The sequence below is a fragment of the Rhea pennata genome, chromosome 9, assembly GCF_028389875.1.
Source record: "Rhea pennata isolate bPtePen1 chromosome 9, bPtePen1.pri, whole genome shotgun sequence".
NCBI classification, from domain to species: domain Eukaryota; kingdom Metazoa; phylum Chordata; class Aves; order Rheiformes; family Rheidae; genus Rhea; species Rhea pennata.
The window spans coordinates 8,743,677-8,750,033 of NC_084671.1; positions in this window are offsets into that span (position 1 = coordinate 8,743,677).

The window sequence follows — 6,357 nt, forward strand, 5'->3', positions numbered from 1 at the left end:
TTTTCAGAGGCTGCACTGAAGTCATTCTGCATATTTGGGCTCTGAATGTTTTCTGGGCCCTTCAGAAGTAGGGAAGCACTTGCTAAACGTTTGAGTTATTAAAACTGCTGTGCTGGACTGAAGTGATACCCCTCATTAGCACAGTTCCCCCATCTGCCTCTGGGCTCGGGCTTTGCGTGCCTCTGGGCATCGCTGCAGCCAGAGCTGCAAGGTGACCTGTAAAGGAGCCTTCCACCCCACTGACCTGACACAGGTGACACCAAGCCAAGATGCACATGAAAGCAGCTCCTCTTCCAGTTCTGATCAACTGCTGATGTCAACACAGTGAATAACGCAGCTCCTGGAAGAAAAACAATGTTTTAAAATGTTATGCTATAAAGGCAAAAGGGAACAAATGGAAGAAAAAGGGTTGTTGGAATGTATAGTTCTGTCATATTTTTATGCAGTTAAATAACTCCATGAAACTTCTGTTTTTCTTTTCTTCTTTTTCCTTTTTTCCTTTTTTTTTTTTTTTTTTTTTTTGACAGAATGGATGAAAAAGAACAAATTAGGTTACTCTTTGTCCCCACGCAAGTGCAGCATTGGACTAGACTATACCAGCCATTTAAGATGCAAACAAGAAGCAAACTCTACCTTCAAGAAATAAGCAGAAATCAGTTTTTACAAGGCAGAGATAAAATTGAGTAATGAAAGGCCTAGGGGACATTCAAAGAGATGAGCCTGGGACGCAGCAAATCATCTCTGAGTTAATCCAAGCCAATCACATCACCTTTTTTCTCCGCTTTATACTGACATTTGTTCCAGAAGCTGAGGCAGGGGCTCTCTGTGCTGTTAAACAATGTATCTGAGCTGTGCTCATAAAGCAGAACTTCAGCGTGACTTGCGCTTTGGTTCTTCATTTTGCTGCAGCATGTCCCAGGCCCTGAAAGCTGCAGATTAGCTGCATCATTGCTCATCACTAAAAGCCCTTCACAGAAGAAACTCAAGAAATTAAATCTATACACCTCAGCCAACTTATCAAAAGTGTTCGAGATGTTTAGGTCATTAAGCAGCAATAGCGAATAATGAAAAAAACAAGCTCGCACGTCATTACTATTAACCGCAGCATGCTGTAGAGTGTCAAGTTTCCAAATGAAAAGCTGCATAGCAAACAGGCAGGCTGAGAAAGGCACAAAAACTGGAGAGACTAAGGTCACTGGGAAGGGGAGGACAGAGAGCTGAAGTCTGTTGCTCAGAGCCAATGCGTGCCTGCAACCTCTCCTTCAGCCTCTTTATTCACGTATTTAATCAGCATTTTGGAGTAAGTTTATTGCACAGGAATTCAAAGCCCTAACAGCACTAAAGGGCACCAGACCCCCTGCTAGGCAAGAGCCGGGCAAGTTTCCAAGAGCTAGCTGCACCAGCGTCCCTCGCTTCGGACCTGCCGTAGCCACGGGTCAGTCTTGAGCACAGGCTGCCAAACTGTGGCAAGCCATAAAAGAGGTGAAGATGACCCAGAGGAGATGACCCGGATCGTTTGCATCTGAAAATTAAGCCTGTGGCAGTGATAAGCTAGCGCACATACTTGCATTTACTTTGCAAAACTTGACCTCTCTTCCCTGTTATCCCCAAAGCACAGCAAGGCTTGATTGCCTTCGCAGTCCCCGTTACAGCCAGGCAACGGCTGATGGAAGAACAGCAGTAGCTGGACACAAGCCTGTCTGGCCACAGACCTGAAGTGGCTGAAGTCTTAACAATCCCTGTCCAGGCTAAAAATTTTACAGTCCCACACAGCTGGTGTCAGCTAGCACTAATGCAGACTCAGGCTGCAGCCAGGCAAGGAAAGAAATAAGGCCTGCAATATCCCATAGGAAAATAGAGAAAATAAAATTTCAGTGATTTTCTTAGGAAATGTTTTGGATTTCTGTCAAAAGAATTCTTAAAAAAACCCTCATGTTTTTTCTTTCCCCTTTTGCTAGCTAAAAGGGAGAATATGTTTGGCTGACGGATCAAAAGTAAACTGACATTTGCTGAACAAAAATGAATTGAAGAACATAAAACTAGGAAACTCAAAAAGTGGCTTTTTCCTATAAAACTTCATTTAAACAGAAAAAGAAGGCTCCAAACAAATTATCAGTTCTGTCTATTTACCATAGCCAATGTAGCTTCAATATATTCATAATGTCACATGCACACCAGGAAGGTAAAAAGGTGACATATTATCAAGGCCTTCGAAGGGACAGTTGAGAGCTCTTAGGTCCTAATCCTCCGACTCTGACACCCTGAGCAAGTCACCCACGCCCTTTCTCCCCCATTTCGCCCTCCGCTTACCCCATGAGCTGCTGTGAAAACAGGCAATGTCTTAACTCAGCAGCAGAGCACTGAAGGGTTAACGTGAGCATTTGGGTGTTTATTTTAAGAGCATAAAACCCTGACAAGCAATAATTGCAGTGTTGATAAGCAGGGAAAGAATATTTGATCTTTCAAATATCACATGACTAATTGGTCCTGGAACAGCTGTGCGTGTAGTTTCGGTGGCGTGCACAGTATGTGTCACAGGCTTGGGAAAGTGCAGCGGGAAGGGGGGCCCTCGACGCTGGCATTGGAGGAACTCTCTTTCCTCAAGGATGATTCATCTCAGGCCATGCATCACCCTGACACCACCAGCATGTGGGGGTGACCTCTCCCTTACTATATTGTCAAGCAGGATGAATATGAGAGTAAAGAAATAAATGCCCATTTCTATTCCTTAATCATCACCATGGATTGGGCTTCTAACCAGAGCATTATCAAAACTCCACACAGAGAATTGCTGATTATTTTTCAGACATTGGGAATGACACTACTCAGAAGGCTCTCAGAAGGTGCTCTGAGCCTGAGAAGGGAGGTAAGGTGGAAAGCAGATTTCTCTTATCGCAAAATCCACCCTCGTTTGCTCCTTTTGCACATTAGCTTTTCTTTTTTGAGCTGAAAATGGTAGCCAGGGATGCTGGTGTCCTTGGCCCTGCTTCTGCTGGTGCTCTTCTAGTAAGGAGCTTTAGAAACGCACCAGGCACAAGCACAAGCCCTGGTAGCACTGCTGGCCCTTCTGGGCTCTTCATAATAAGCTGTTTCAGGTCAAAGTGAGATTTCATTCCCCATTCCTTCTGCCTTCCAGCATTTCTGTGCTAGGAAAGGGAATTTTTCCACCTCCATCTAATTTGATTGAAAAACTAATTTTAAAAGTTCAGCCAAATTTTATTTTAGAAATGGATGAATACGTTATTGCAGTGATTCCTTTTTCCTCTCCCCTTTCTCCCTCTGACTTTGTCTCTCCAGATTCTATCTTGTGACACTTCTTTGGAAAAGGCTCTCCACCCGTTTTCAGAAGTGATTCGAAGTACATCAGCTTCTCTATCATGTGTTGCTTAAGACGTTTTTTTTCCCCCTCTGTAGTCCATAGGGAATCATGGACTATTTTTAACCAGAGCTTGGGGTGATAAGAACATTTAATTACTAGATAAAAATGTGTGCACCAGGGTGCAGAGTTTGATTCTTAAGCTTCTGTAAGGCAAAAATGCACTGTGACATAACCATGCTCATGACTGAAAATTTCTGGTATTCACTAGGAGCTATTTGCATCACGAAACTGAGAGAGCGAGAAAGAAAACAAGCAAGTAGAAAGCCTAAGCATTTGGCCAAGGTCAGGCTGAGGAGCTGATAATGCTTTGACTTCCCCCCAGAAAGTTGTCTCACAGACAGCCTGACTTTTCCCACAGCCTGTTTTCTGATGCTGTGGCCTCCTGGGCAGCATCAGTAGTGACCAGATGGCCCAGCTCACCGCCAGATTTGGGAGAGTTCATGCTCCAGGTACAAACGTGACTCCCCTCCTCCTCACCCCACTCCTAGACCAATGCATGGACACCAACAGCAGAGCATTACTTCCAGTATTAGTCACTTTTTTCAAGATGACTCGGCCACTGAGGGCCAGGGTGTTTTGTTTACAAGAAGAAATTCCTAGGCTTCTGCGCAGCAGACCCCATTCTTTGCTAACTGTGCCTGCACCTCCAATATCCTCCAGCCATAAGAGCTACTGCATATGTACCCAGAGCTATCAGTCTGCTCATACAACTCCAACAGATTCATATCCTCCTCGTAACAGCAATACATAGCCAAAGGCACCTACAAAAGGCAGCTGACAGTGTGACCTGCCCAGCATTGCTCATCAGTAACCAGGTTTGACTTTCCAGCAAGCGCCTCTGGACTGCCCAGCCACCTGACAAGCAGGACCATCGTTATTTGGAACCTGTCACAACTGCTGATCTAGTCCTCCCAGGTGCCTATGACCTGGACCTCTGACACAGAAAAAGAAAGAAATCCATGCCTCCCTCCTGAAGCCCTATCAAAAGATACCAGAAGCCCATCTCTTCAACTAGGGTGATGCTGAGGGGCTTTAAGTGCATCAGATAAAATATATTCAGGGCTCCAAACTCTCTCAGGGAGAGACTCTCATTGACTAGCAAGGATTACATACCTGAGGAAACTCTCCTAGGAACCATGAAACAATATGCACACTCAGGCAACAAATTAATTTAAAAAAATAATAAAAAAGCACATAGCCAACCTCAGCCACTTTTAAAGTGTGGGAAACTGAGCTCCGCCAATAGGCCTTAACTGTCCTTATCAGCCTCATCTGGGACCTCCCCACACCCACCTGCTGATCCTTGGCCCAGCAGCTACAGTTAAGCTCTGTCCTTTGCTGAGCTAAACTAGGTAGGTGTCTGTACTTGCTTGCTTCTGGTCCTGACTGGTGAATAGGCCCTCCTGGTTTCCCACCAGAACCTACTGCTATCTCTAGCAGCCTGGGGACTGTGCCTTCCTAGGGAGTCTGGATCCTTGTGAGGCTGCTATACCCGAGCTCATCCACTCTATGGGTGGAGCCAGAGATCTTGATTTATCTTCTTTCTTTTAGCAAAACTTGGTATTCTCTGTAATTATGTTTTGGCTACCAGCTGAAGGAGATAGAGATGATTAAGGTTCATACTATCTTTTAGAATTCAGCATAAGAACCATAGAGTAGCTGTGGTTGAAATGATTAAGTATTTATTTTGCTGTTTTTCATCACAGGTGCTTTACTTCTAATGTAAAGGAAGATAATCACTTTCATTATTAATATGTAAGCATATGCTGATTAAATCTACTGACAGCTGGTCCCAAAACCAATAGCAAAAACAACTTGCAGACCATTCTCTATTTCTATAATAAAAGTTCTCCAGAATGGATGTATGATCTCATTAATGTATATATGACACATGTAGCCATTACATAGCAGGTACTTTTCCACAAATTATCATATTCATCAACAACTATCTGGGAGGTAAACCTGGAAGTGTTAACATAGAATCTAGAGAAGACTTTTTCTTATTATTTCCCTTATTCTCCTTTTACTCGGGGGATGGGACACATACAGGGAAACTCCTTTTCATTTAAAATCATTTCAATTTTAGGAATTACTCTGGAGAATGAAGGTGAGATAAATTAGAGCTTCAGTCAAAATCCACTAATATCGATTTCCGAATGCTTTTGGTTCAGTTCAGCTACAAATCAGGAAAAATTATGTCAGGGTTTGGCACCTATGGTTGATCACCTATGTGATCAATGCATCTCCCATTCTTTGGGCCAGTGCAGCAGCCAACAACCCGCACAGCATCTCTGACAAGTGGGGTCTCAGGAGACCCATTTAGCCCAATGTAGCTACCACAGGCTGGGTGGCTTCAACCTGGCAGCGGATTCTCCTGCTGCCTGGGCTAGACTACAGCAGTAGCTCTCTTCTGGGAAAAATGCCAGTGAAGCACCATGAACAGGAGAGAGGAGTACTGGGGACTTACAAACTTGTGGTGCTGTGACCTTTTTTCCTCGCCCTGCACTTGCCAGTCCTTACGAAATGCAGCTGCGGTCTCTAACTAGCAGCCTCCCAAGGCTGAAAAGAAAGGTTAGACTGTGTGAACAGGCTGCAAGGAAAAGTGGTTCCTTCAAAGTTCTCATATTTCATTTTTGAACAGTGTTTTCAAAACAGTTAACACAAAAGAGAAAACACAGTTTCTAATGAGAATAAACAATGTGTTTTACTCAAAACAGCAGGCTTTTCTTGGTTTTCACTGCATTAGGGAAAACTTTATAAAAGGAAGAACCTCAGGTAGTTCTTATGCATGGCCCAAAATCAACATTCAAACAGCTCTTTTGCAAGACCCAACGCAATGCATGTGTGGACTGCACGTGTTGAGTGACTGCTTGTGCTATGTAGCAGTTGTACTTGTCAAATGCTGTAGGAGTAATTTGCCCCCTCTCTCCTGCACTGCTCACCTAAGGGTTGCAATCCTCTCCCAGACGGTGGGGACA